The following is a 14,545-nucleotide window of genomic DNA, read 5'->3' on the forward strand; positions in this document are numbered from 1 at the left end:
TGTCAGCTGACTGCAGTTCCCCTCAGCTTTAAGGAGCATATTGACATGTTTCAGCTCATTGTTTTAGTTTTACAGCCTGCTGCATTACTGTTTTGGTTAACTCTTACTGCTCGGATGAATATTGTTTTCAGGTGATTAAAAAATCAAACTAATAAACCAACTTTACACGACCCAAATCCAAACAGCTGACACACAAAGTTATGAACATAAAGGAGCATTAAAGGGTAAGATATTTTCCTCAGAGTTTGGTGGAGACATCTGCAAACAAATATTTACTCTTTTCAATGTGTAAATAGGCAGCTGTTTGCATATAAACTTTCCAAGGTGATAATATGATCCTGAGTGGTCGGAAAACAAATGATTAACCTCACAGCTTCATTCAACTGCTCCAAACATGCTGGTGTGACATGTCTACACAGCCCATTTTGGAAGAATATTTCAAAATTGATAGCCTCATTTAAATTAAGTACAATAGGGGAGACCAGGGATGGTTGTGACACTTTTTGTCTCAGCACCTATAACTTCCAGAGCACTCAAGGAGTACCATTGTTACAACCTACCCCACCACCAGGATATGTTGTAATACAACCTGGAGTAAACTGTAACAGTATGATTGAAGAATTAAAAATTGAGACCACCTTACAAAATATGTATCTAAATAAGTTTACTGTGCATATGCCAAAACCTGCACATCTTCTTGTGGTTCACCAAAAACAAAAATGACTAAGGCTAAATAAGGAAAAGTGTTAGTAATGAGGATCCTAACATTAGGAGAGCTGTCATAGAGCACACCATCCAATAACACTTACTGACACAAACACACTTGAACAGAAACCTCCACTAGGAAACCTCCGAGGTCAGAAGCAGCTCTTCATAATCCACATAAGATTCCAGGAAGATGTTTCACAATTAATAAACCAACAGGTGTGTTATCTAATCAGAGTAATCATTGTCTCAGAGGAAATTATACGGACACTAGTAACCAATTTCTACTGAGGACATGCTAATCTGTACCTGTCAGATGCTCAGTAGATCTACCTTGTGTGGAGTGAGTCCATAGTACAATCCGCTGACTCAATCAGGTAACCAGTCAACACCTCCTCCTGCTGTGCATCGAACACTTTTTGACTGCTGTGAGCCCACACTGTCATTCTAAATCACACTTAATCATGGCTGAGTTAATTATTGTACTGTACATGCTGGCAGCTTTCTTGAACCTTGTTCTCTGAGGTTTTGTGAATTTCTTGCAGTGTCTGCTCAGTGTCAGATGGAGTAGTCTTTAGTGATTGACCTCACTCACTTTCCTTGCCTCACGCCATCTGATGCAGCCTTAAGTACATGTGCAGACACACACCTGTTCATTTTCCTCACCCACAGTAGGCTATTGTTTATCTGGCTGTAGCAACATGCTGGTTTAAGATGAGCATAGATAAAATACCTCACATTTTACCTAAGAACATAATCTCTAATCTAATTCAAATTACATAATTCAAATTTAAACTATCAGTATTAAAGTATCAGTATTAATCAAGATATAGACTTTGTCCAAAAATGTACTTTCTTACCTGAAAATGTGTATATTTGCTGTCATTCTGCACACTTCTTCACACAGCCATGCAAATTCACATACAAGGTCAGGGAGGCAGCTATTACATGAAAGTGACATTGTTACAACCATCCCAGGTCTCCACTATGCTGGCATTTATCCAAGAATGCGTTTAATCTGCACACCTTTATCTTTCACATACCTTAGGTGATGTGGTGTGACAATGTGAAGATCTAAATATATATTTTAATTACATACTTGAATATCTGAGGTTGTAAAAAAAAACCCCATCCCTGCTGCCGAGGACATATTTTGCAGGTGCAGTCAGCCTCGGGGACGCGCCCGGCTGCGCGTTCAGGCTTCCCTCGGTACCTCCCACTTGTCCAGCTTGTTTAAGTGCTCGCCTCCTCCGCTTCAATGAACGCTATTGTTGAACAGACTGTGCGCCCCTGAACGCAGCCAGAGCAGGGTCTCCAAAACCTGACAGACGGAGCTGAGCGAGTGCCCTGCAGTGATACCTACACCTTTCGGTTTAAACTCCTTGTGGACACTAACTCTGCTGTGAAGTTTTAGATGAGTTTCGGGAAGTTTTGCATTGACACAAACCGACAAAGTGGATAAACAGTTTGGGCAGAAGCTGCTCGAACGAACTCCCGCGGACTTTGGATTACTTTACCAAGGTAAGCGTCTCCTGCACCTCTCTTCTACTGATTTTAAATGTGAAAATGTGCATTTTGTGCACAATGGGGATGATTTAATAGCTCAAAACCTCATTTGATTCCCAAATTGAGACTAATGCGATTGTATTGCATCTTATATTAGAGAAACCCTAAACTCCTTTAGATGCTGACTGTGTGATATCGATTAGGACCAAGAAGTTAATCAGTTATCCTGTAAACTTGGACGCTCTGAGAGGCTCCGATAATTGATCCAGCCTCACACTACTTTACTGCCTTTACTAAAGCCTCCCTTGAGGTCGGTGATTTTGTCAGCGTATCCTTGCATTCCTCTCCCGGCGCACGGGTCACTATCTCAGGTCAGGATCTGCCGGCCAGACGCGCTCAGAGGGACGCACGGAGAGGAGAGACACTGGGAGGAGTGTTTCCAGTAGAGATATGTGGAAACAGGATTAGCTCTTATCGTTGTCGCTGCTTCAGACCGTGTTTGTGTCGAATGTTTCGGATTAGAGGTCGTTATCTGTGCCTCCATGGTTTCTCTCACTTTGGGCTGTTTGTTTTCACCTCAGAGGGAAGACTCTAATCTTCCTGATTGACTGTTGATCCTCAGTGACAAATCAAGATATTCCCACTGGGACAAATAGGCTTGTAGCGGTTACTTTATTGTGTGTTTGTGTGTGTGTGTGTGTGTATGTGGTGTTACCTGTCGAAGTGCGCTTTTATAGGTGACTTTTACATCTGGGTACAGGTGTTAATTTATGGATTAGATGTTATAAATTGTGTTTTCTGTTCTATTTCTATATTTTTATTCCAAATCGTCTGCAACATTGCAAGACTTGCTTACTGTCAAGCCAGTTAATTGGTTAATCTATCACATTTGCCAAACATTCACATATTCCAGCCTCTAAAATGTAAGAAGTTGTTGCTTTCGCTTGTTTTATATGATTGTAAATTAAATACTTTTGGGTTTTGACAAAACAGGCAATGTGAGGGTGTTGCTTTGGGCACTTTGTGATGGGCATTTTGACCATTTTCTGACATATTAAAGCATACATCTGGACAATAATGGAGAAATTAATTAAGAGATGTAGTAGATTGATATAAAGAGAAACAAAATCATCCTTAACATCAAATCGCATTTTTAAACACACATTTGATCTGTATCCATGTCTAGACTTTAAACAGATCTGCACATCATTGTAATTGATTGGAAATGCATGAACAACATGTTAGGCAAAGTTTTATGCTCATGCATCTGGAGTTGTTCAGAGTGAAGCTGCAGCAGTAAGTCAGTTGACTGAAGTTGGTACACAAAAAATTACAGCTGACACCAATTGTGATCACGACTTGACAATTTATTGAAAAGAAATGCCAAACATTGACTGCTTCCAGCTTCTCAAATATGAAAAGTTCTTGCTTTTCTTTGCTTTAACTTAAATTTGGAGTTTTTGGCTGCTAATTACACAAATTGAGGAATTTGAAGATGTCATATTGGCCTCTGAGAAACTGTGCTGGACATTTTCACTATTTTCTTCTTACATTTGAGAGAATAAACACTTGATTCGGTTAAGAGATTGTTAATTGAAACAGTCACAGTTGCAGCTCTATGAGATCTTTGCATGTACAATCCTTTATTCTTGTTTTCACATCATATAACATGTAAAAATATGAAGATCTTTGTAATCTTTATCCATGTCTAAACTTCATATAAAACTGCAGGTCATGGTCATATATAGGTAATGCATGAACAACATGTTAGGGAGAGTTTGTAATTCATGGCTGAGTTGTTCAGAGAAATGATGATATATCTAGACAGTGATACGCTGACCGTGACCTGCTGTCTTTCCCTCACATAGCAACTTGCTGACTTAACTGTCTGTGTGCTCTACGAGGAGTTGGAGCACAATACAGTCTGTTCCACATCAATATAGGTTGGTGAGCTGGCAGAAGCCCAGCGTGGAGTATGGGTATGGGAAAAGCAAAGAAAGGTGGAGACAGAGGGGTGGAACGATGTACGTACAGGAGAGAGGGAGAGCAAAGCAAACATTCCTGACTCGGTGTCTCAGCAATTTAATTAAGGTTTTTGTGAGATGCTGCAACGAGCACCTCGAGGTGAAGGCTTAACCCCTTAACTCTGACCCCCCCTCCCCCAGTTTCCAGCTTGGACTAATCCCAAGGGTCAGCTAATAAGTGTTCGGGTCATGCCACCATGACAACTAAATAGAGGGGAACCCGGAGGAAAGCTCCCCAATCAGGGAAGTTAATAACCCCATGAAGGAAGTTAAGAGGTACAAGGTGAAGGGGATTGAGTCGTGGATCGGGGAGTGTGTGTGTGGGACGTGTGTGTGTGTGTGTGCGTGCGTGTGTGTGTAGATGAGATTTCAGTTGTTATCAGCCACACCGACTAAAAGCCCCTCCTCTTAGCGGGATTTAAGTGTGCCCTGTGGTGCTCTGATGTTAGACACACACACACACACACACCCTCCCTTCAGGTCAGATGTCGGTCACTTTACGACTGGCTGCGTGGATTTTTATGGGCAAATAAAATCAATGACACCACTAGCTGTCCTAACTGGAACTTGTTGCTATTTTCAAAAACTTTAATTACATTTAAAGCACTGATGCATCGCCTGCAAAGTTATTCTTGGCTTTCAAGGACAAAAACAGCCTCCCTGCTGTTGTTGTCTTGGCCACTCTGTTCCTGTTCTTCACATCCTCTGCGTTTTGACATGTGCAGATGTGACATTTTTACCACTGCGGAGAGGCTCGTTTCCAGCCTCACCCTCCTGCTCTCTTGTTCTGGTGTGTGTTCGATCTGTTTTCCATCTTTGGTTTCTGCTCTTGGTCTAATATTTTCTCTGGGTTTCTCTTTGATGTGGAACAGAACGTCAAACTGACTCTAGCTCGGTTTCCCTCAATTCCCAATCCTATCGCTCTAGACAGATCGTTGATGTCAGATTATCCTGCAAAGCCCCTCATTATATACTCATGTTTTTTAATGTCCACTTCCAAAGTTTTAATATATTTGTGCATGAACACTGCAGCATGATTAATGTTAGGCAATTCAAACACTTGAGGTTAAAATTAGCGAAAGATGTTGCTTTCTTTTAAAGGGGACATATCTGCTGCATGAAAGTCAGTCACACTGTGCACTCATCCACCACGCCAAACTCCTCATCCTTTCTTACTTCTTTGCTAGAGTGCCCACTAGTACTTCCTATATTTCAAGATGATTCCTTCCAAAAGAGCATGCAATAATAAAACAACAACATGGAGAAGCAGGTTTATTAATAACATTATTTAAAGACACTGTGTGCAGGATTTCAAAATGTCTCACTCTGGTGCTGTCCAGTGGTAGTATCATGAATGACACAGAAATGCACAAATCAGAGAAATTTGAAAGAGGCTTTAATCACATAAAAAAAATTCTTTACACAATAACTATCCATCACTGCTTGTGCTTTCTTTTCTTTCATCAGTATACCAACTTTTCAACCTTATCTTTCAAAATCTTCATCAGTTTTTAAGCACAAAATCAAAACGCACATACAGTCAAAACAGAAAATCTTGACTCTCCCTCCTCTTGCTGTTCTGCAGCTTAGGTGCAGCAGGGTACTTGTCTGCTCATTTTGAAACGTTTAAGGGAGCAGGGGCCATGCAGATGGAACGGACGTCCAGTATCAAGCCTCTGATTGCTGATAAATGAGTCTGCTCAGTACAGTCATTACGCTGCTCAGGGCTAATTTCCTTCTCATGAACAAGCCGACCTCGAGTCCAGCAACCGTCCTGAAACCATTTACAGTAACAAGCTATTTTGATGATGTATGTTTATGTTGTTTAACTGGTTGACTCCACTTTTTGCCAGATGCATTTCACCAAATTATTCAAGACCATGAATAAAAAACAACTAACTAGGGAATTGTGTAATTAATTATTGGTTCATCATTGCTTGGTCGCTTGATGAGTGAAAAATGTACAATCTTTGATTTGCTCCTTTTGTCTGGGCAACAACAGACAGATGAACAATAAATTATATAAAACTGACAGAAAAGCAGTAAATACCTAAGTGAGAGAAGCGGTCACTAGACAGAAGACTGTTTTTTAAATGATAAATTACATAAAAGTCTAATTAATTGATTACCATAATTCAGGAAAAAGTTATTTCAAAACAACAGGTGTCACTTATGCTCAACTGACTATCCCTAAAATTGTAGAAATTAAAGATATTGAATATCTGTACAAAATATTGTCAGTTTACCACTCACTGTAAATGTCTTTTTAAATATTAATCAAACCAAGTCGTATATTAATATCTTGCCACATTTGCTGAATATAATATTATTTAAATGATGTCAGTTTGCTATATTTGGTTTCTGTTTTCAGTGTCATAAAAAGGCTCATATTACATCTTTACAAGCTTTCTTGACACCAGAAGAATTCTTGACTCAAACCTACAACAGGCTGAGACTTAACATGCTCACCAGAGGGGAACCTCTACTTTCCTAGAACTCGACCCTCCGCCCCCGGGGAGGGTTTAGGGGTTGCTACTCCTTTACTAACCCGTGAAGCGTGTCTCTAAGTACCTTCCCCCCTCATCCTCGTACTGTGTTGTATAAACACAGTGGTTCAGTAGGAAGGTAAAGAGCGTGACACATATAGACTCCTTGTAACATTCCTCTGATGGTACCAGGAGGCACCGGGAGAGGAAGATGCCTCGAACAGCAGATCTGTGGTCGGATTATGTAAATGGGACATATGCACATTTACAAGTCTACATTTTGATTCTGGGGCTATACTGGAATATATTTACATCATTTTCAGTTCAAAAAACTATTTTTCTTATACTGGCCCTTTTAGGCAGCCCTTTAGTTCAGCCTCTGTGTGAAACAGGCCGTTTTAGTTCCTGTGTCTTTAAAGCGCCTCTTCTGAGGAGCTCACTCTGTTCTGATTGGCCAGTTGAAGCTGCCCCTCGACAGACTTGCAATGGACGTGATGGCTACGTCAACAAACCATGCAACTATAGAAGTAGGATTTCACACATTTTTCTCATTCTTTACACAAAATGTTAACCTCTTAAATACATCCATACATGTTAGAGCCCAAATCTGATCCAAAATATGAGGATGGACAACACAAACTGCGCATGAAAAAAGCTTAGCAACACCCTTAGCAACCAGGGCTTAGGAATGGATGCCCATTGATGATGTCAGCTCGTCAGCACGGTAGAAAAAATGTTTGCAAATGAAGTGTTCAGAGCAGGCTGAAGCTGTGGCTTTTGACTTGGAGGGAACATTTCTACATACATTTACCTCAAGCTTTGAAACTTTGACCATGTTTAGCACAAATATCCAACATCATAATAGTATATGAATAACAAAAGCACAAAAAGTATGCTATGTCCCCTTTAATGCAGAAATAACAGGCTGAGGTTATAACAAGGATTAACGTTTGGATTACCAGATATCAGCGATTTCTCTCTCAGACCATATTCTCAATAAAGTGTTACAAGTAGTACACATCGTCGGCAGAATATATATTTAGACCAGTTTTGTGTTGGATTTATCTTAAAATGTGTGCTGTGAAGAGAGAACCAGTTATAGAAAAAAGCAGTTCCATGGTTGTAGTCTTGATGCAAAGCACACATGCAGAATAAGAGACAATGTTTCAACAAAGTTCCCTAAAGAAGATTGAAGAAAACTGAATTAAGAATACTGTTTTTAGCCTCGCTAGCTGCATGGCTCTGTGGTATCACTCTGGTCCAGACTAAAATATCTTGATAATCCTTTAACTTTTTATTTAGTGCGATCATCAGGTCAACATTTTAGTTTCTCCAGTTCTTTGGTTTATGACTAAATACTTGCAAAAGTAAGCACACCCATGAGCCTCGGCTGTACTTTCTTTAACTTCACTATTTAGCTAAAAGCACAGCTGCGCCTAAGACCAACCTCCATAGAGCCGCGAGCATGGCTATATAGACTCTTAGTCTTGTTAAAGTATTTTTTTTTGGCATTTTATGCTTTTTATTATAGAGTCAACAGTACAGTCATAACAGGAAATGAGAGGAGAAAGACATAGGGAGAAACATACAACAAAGGTAGTTAGCCGAACTTGAACTGGGACATTGTAGTTCATGGTCAGTGCCTTAAATCTCTAGCTCACCAGGCCGCCACAGAAATGCTTTTACATGAAGTCCAGCAAGTTGATTTTTTCTTTTTTTTTTGAACTTTTTCTTTTTTTACAGCAGACAATCTGTTTGTAGAGAATCTATAACATGAAAATTATTGAATTTAACACATTTTTAAAGAAATGATTAAACAGATTTTTCTATACAGCGTGAGAACGCAGAGAAGCAGGGACTGTACTGTACAGAAAGCTTTTATATTCTGGCTTGACACCTAATCTGTCTGAAGCCTTTAAGATAACACGTCCCTCCCCCTCCATCCAGTGACAACAGCCATACCAGTACCTGAGGGCGAGGGGCCGTGTGTGTGTGTGTGTGTGTTTGTGTGGTAGATCAGGGGAACCCCACCTTCCAGCTCCCTTTTTTTGAGCCCCTTTCTTTTTTCTGAGGGCACATAGTCTGGCTGTACACACACACACACAGACATCCTTTCATCCACATTCAACAGCCCTCATTCCTCTACATGCGCACACACTCTCTCACTCACACACACACACACACACACACACACACACACACACACACACACACACACACATACAATCAAGTTGGTGGTAGACAGTGGCCTGGGGGCTGCAGGGCCTCACCAAGCACTTCAAAGGGCTGAGGTCTGGACCTGTGATGTTCTGAACAACTTGAAGGCACAACAGGTGAGGAGAGAAGCCATTTGACAAACAGAAGGTAACTGGCGGTGTTGGTTTCCATTCATGCGTGTGCTTAAGTCCACACTCGTGTGTAACGTATGCACACTTACATGTGTCTGCATTTAGGTGCACAGGTAGTATCCTGTATCATTTACACTGCTTTTGTTGTAGAGTTGACATGCAAACCCGGCCTTTGTGCAACGACAGGTCTGTGTTTGCCTTTTTGTGCCATTCATACGTTTTTGCCTTTTTCATTCATTTGCATTCTTAAAACTATTTCCGGTGATGTTAATGTGAGTAAAACTAAAGTGACCAAGAAGATAATAATATGGAAAAATGAAAAGACATTTAGGTTAAAAAGGTTGCTTTAAAAAAAAAAAAATGCTAGTCAACATTTTACTGTTTATTCAGCTGCATTAAACGTCTCTATTTCAACATACAGTTAGAACCTAAAATGCTGTTGTAACAATATGTAATATGGACATTTTTTCATCCAAATTAGCCTGGTAGTAACTTAGACGTCTAGACATCTTTTGGCCTGCAAAATGTTTTACCAGTGTTTTTTTCACACGTATGTAACAGTAATAGGATGGGGATATATGTGACAGGAGGTGGTGGTGGTTTTGGCGGGGGGTTATGATTTGCTTGGCACAAATCTTGAGAAAAGACTGAAATTAACAAAATAAAAAGATTTGGAAGTAGCTCTAGAAAAAAGGGGGACTTGCACTTAAAGGATAAAAGTTGTGGGAGTAACTTTAGCAAACAAGGGAAATTTACCAGACTGAAAACAGAAGAATGTGGAATGACCTAAAGCTGAGGAGAAATATTAGGTGTGATTGAGGAGCGTTCCTGGTTCAACAGCTTCATTTGTTTCTTGCAGAAACTGCAGATTTTTGAACCGCTGACCTGTTTGCACAACACAAAGACATATTGCAGAATACCGGCAGGAGACTCTCAGCATGTCAAAAATCATGATTTATGGTCACATAATACCTCAAGGCAGTTTGTATTGCCTTATTGTTGAAATGTGCTACACAAATAAATTGGCTTTGCCTCATTAATGCTAAATGTAGATAGTATTTTATGTCATGTCGGCTCACTTGTCCGGACAGGTGTACAAGCTTCAACTGGTTTCATTTTATGCAAACCAACTGAACTGGTATTTGTCATTATGAGATGGCTAAGCATCTGACACGGAGGCTGCGACACTGGCAGTGCCGGTAGCTTCTGTCCACCCAGCTGGACGCCAAAGACGAGCCGCAGCAGGTATACCTGGGCTAAAGGTGCACATCTCACCAACAACCAGGATAAACCTGCTTGAGAACAGTTGGTTTGAAAACAACCGTCGGAAACAAAGGTGTGCAATGGACCATTTTATCAGCCTGCATGGTGGCTAACTGCTAGTTAGCATGGCTTGCAAAGTTAGCAATGTGCTGGGCTGTGTGTACATATAGCGCCCTAGCACTAAATGGAAAGTTGAAAGATTGTTTTAGTTGTAAAATGTGTCAGATTGATTTAGGGATTCTGGCAATTCATTGTAAAATGTGAGAGTTGTAAGTTCATGTTTGATTTATAGTCTACTATTTGGATGAGTAGGAATGGAAGTAATAAAGGATGATGATTAGATGGACGAGATTACTGAAATGAAAGAATTTGCTGCAGGGAAGGCATCATCACAAACTGACGATTATTGCTCCTAAGTGTTTCATTTGATTTAAATTTTAGCTTAATTTCACAGGATGAAATGAAGCTAGATGATTGATTGTAGAGTCTTAAATTCATCAGAAGATATTTGAGCTGCAATGAGTGAATGATTAGTCTATCAGTCAATTGACAGAAACTATTCTGATAACTGAATAGGCCTAGTCCTTTTTTATAATTTGTAGGGCTGCAAGTAATGATTATTTTTATTATGGATTAATATTCTAATCATTTTTCTGGATTGATGGATGAAACATTTTCTCTATAAAATGTCAGGAAATTAAAAAAAAAAATGTTGATCACTGTCTGCCGAAGATGCAATGTCAAATGTCAAAGATAGAACCCAAATATCTTGGTTTTACAAAATAGTGAACAATGCTGTTTCTTTGAGGTCATGGTGACTTCTTCAAATGCCTTGTTTTATTTGTTTAACAATCCAAAATCTTTATTTTACGATCATGTAGTGTTTGACACAAAGCTTGGTATCTTCACATTGGAGAAGCTGCTATTGCTGATTGACTGTCAAATGTGAAGATATTGAGCTTTTATATATCATACATGATATGAGTGGAATATCTTCAGGTTATTGACAGTTGATATTTTAGGACATTTTATAAACAAAATGATTAATTGATCATGAAAATCATCGTATGTTAGTAAGGCTAAAATACATTTTGTTACAGTATGAGCATATCAACAAAACTAAATGTCAGCTGCAATGAGAAATCACGTCCTTGACTGTCATGAGATGAGTGTTGCAGGTGTGGCTCTATGCTTGCTACTCAACAAATTCAACCAGACAAATTTGGCTTGAAGGTTGATTTGAGCCCTGAGTCAGATGCTCAGTGTTTGTGCACAACAGGAAATATCACTCCTATCTGTAAATAACAGCCTGAAGCCTGCTTGCAGCACACTTGGATGCTGTTCGTGTGTACGCCTAGTGCTGCCACACTCATTTTTTCTCATACAGTAGTAACCTGTAATGTTACAATCTTAAGATCAAAAGACACTTGCCGGTCCAAACAAGAGCAGAGAAAGACACACGTTCATGGTAAAGTATGTGGGGGAAAAATGCAAACAGTGAGATTATAATGATTTTAACAAAGCATACAGGTACAGTACTGTACACTTGCACACATCAGTTCTTGCACAGTTTCTGCTCTCACTGGCACACACACACACATTCACACATGCACGCACACACAATCACAGTGTCCTCCTTGGAGGCCTCGCTGCAGCTGGCAGGGGATTAGGAGGTCAGAAGTCAAAGGGGGGACCAGTCAACCCACAGACCACAACAAGAAACTGACAAAGCAGAAAAAGAAAGAGAGAGATACATAGTGTGTGTGTGTGAGTGAGAGAGAGAGGGAGAGGGAGAAAGAGAGAGAGTGCTGAATCAGACTCAAACTCAGAATCCAGATAATCCAAATAAGAAGAAATCTATCCTACTGAGCAAGGACCTCACAGCCCAGTACGTTTTGTGGCTCATTATGTTTCCACTTGGCTCGAGGCCGACCATCTGATGATGCTGGGACCACCACAGAAAGACAAACAGATCAAACTAGCACGTTGAGGCTTGTGCAAGAACTGTTACTCACTTGTTTATCAAAATGAGAACAGAGTCTTTTTGCATCTAAATGTCAGACATCCTGGAAGGCCTGTGGCATTTTGAGTTTTTTTTTGGTCTGGTTGTGGATATACAGTATTTGATTCATGCCATACGAATAACTTGTCATTGTGTCTAAATGCTAGTCAGCAAATTCTCACCAGTGTATATTTCACTGTAACAGACAATACTGTACATTTTTAATATTTTTTTTCTGGAGCCTCACAACATCTGTCTGAACTGTTGCAAAAATGAACCCACTGCTGGAATCTAAAAAACAGTGTACCATAAACCATAGAGGAAAAAAAGGAAGAAAAACATCAAAGGGACAGGCTAAATGATCCTTATAATTTAAAGTATCCAAATAAAACTACTGTGGAAGTGAGTGTCTCTGAACATGTAACAGCTTTGTGTCTGGCCGCTGTTATAAAAAGGCAAAGGCAGGACAGAGTTATGTATTTTACTGTTTGTGGGTGACTGTGATGTTTGTGTTTCTGTAAGCCAGGGACTCAAATGTTCCAATGTGCAGAAAGCTGAGAAAAGAGCGAACAACATCCGCAGAAAACTTTAGAGACAATGCACTTTTGTGAGGTTTTTTTAAGAATGAAAGAAACAATTCTTATTGTGGGTAAAAACTGCAAAATGTAGAAAAATCTGTTTTTTTCTGGAAACAATATAGCCATCACAACTTGTAAACATCCCTCCTGCTTTCTACTTAAGCCTCTGTGTGAATGATTGCAGACTCAGATGAAGCATCAGTCTAAATTACTTCGCACTTGACTCTGCACTTAGCACATCCTATGCCCACTGAATCCAGCATAGCAATCTGGCTGTGGGAGAGCCTGCGGTATTTTTAATTCGGACATCTTGTTCACAGATGAGAACTGAAAGCCACTTCAAAGAGATGGCAAGCGGATCAAAAGTTATGCTGCGGCAGCTTTTAATGCACACTGGCGGGCAGGGTAATGAATAGTGGAGGTGGGTGTTACTTTGCACATGAGTACAACTGTGTGTGTATTATATGATGATAGCAAACAAAGTCGGCAGGCGTACAAGATAGTTAAAAATAACCCCAAAGTAAACAAAATTAAACTACTGACAGGTGCGTCTCAGCAAATAGGAAGTGCTCCATCTCCATGATACTTCTTGTCTACACTGGTGGGGATATGTCACATTATGTACATTGACATCTGCTTATCTTTCATACAGCAATTGGACCATCTGCTCACGTTACTGTTTTTATAGTCATGAATGACTGATCAGGATGTGTAAATATTTGTGTTGTATTATACGATCAGAAGTGTGGCCGTGTTAATACAGTATTTCTTTGTCCAAAAACTCACAGTGCAAAGTGGAGTCTCATTTGGTGAGTTACACTAATGTTCTGTAGCATGGGCTTCTTATTGTGTAGTTAATCATTTAATACGACTTATATGATCCATAAAATACCATCTGGCTTAGTTATTAGTTTGCGAAGATTGCAAAATATGGTAATAACCTAACATCATATAATACAATACAAATATTATATAATATTAGATCATATACGATACGTTAGCATAACAGCTCTTTAAGTTTTTCACCACAGAAACAGCTACAGCAACACAGAGTAAATTAGTTGAGTTAGTACTAAGCTAAATGTAAATTTGTCTGTAGTGGATATGCTCATGTCAGGCCATGTGACCTCCTCAAATATGTGGATAAGTGTTCTTGACTTTGTGAAATGCATTATTTCCCCTAGATTGCCAGGTTGGCGCTGAGCAAAACTCGTGAGAGACTCTGCAGCTACACATTTCTCCATTCTGTTTCTCTGTTTAGTGTCACTGCTTTTCTGCCACTCACGTTCGCTAAAGCACACACTCACTACGTATACAAGTACGCACTGCACTATTCCTTAAAGGAACTACGCTACCAAGAGTCTCTCAGGCAATGAGACAGAGGCCCCCAAACGAAAATGATTTCCAAATAAATGGATATTTGGCCTTTTTTGGGAGCATTAAAAAAAGACTTTTTTGGCCTAGTGGGGGTCTTGTTGACCTGGCAGCCTGCCAGCCCTGTACAATTATAGGGGAAACACTGAAATGTATAGCAGGCTGTGTGAAAATACTCAGGACCACGACTTACTGTTATTTACTGTAGTTTGCAATAGTGACCAGAAGTTAAAAGACTAAACCAAAAATGTACAGGCTG

The 14,545-nt window shown here is 39.8% G+C and overlaps 1 protein-coding gene across 1 annotated transcript in view; it reads left to right on the forward strand.

Annotated features, from left to right (window-relative positions):
• The first annotated feature begins 2,053 nt into the window (after positions 1-2,053).
• Positions 2,054-14,545, forward strand: part of LOC133997379 (vasorin-like) — a 32,672-nt gene continuing 20,180 nt past the window's right edge. Inside the window, exon 1 of the mRNA XM_062436958.1 lies at positions 2,054-2,226. The gene's annotated coding sequence lies outside the window, so the exon portion shown is untranslated. The remainder of the gene's footprint in view (positions 2,227-14,545) is intronic.

Source organism: Scomber scombrus, chromosome 2 (genome assembly GCF_963691925.1).
Source record: "Scomber scombrus chromosome 2, fScoSco1.1, whole genome shotgun sequence".
Taxonomy (NCBI): Eukaryota; Metazoa; Chordata; class Actinopteri; order Scombriformes; family Scombridae; genus Scomber; species Scomber scombrus.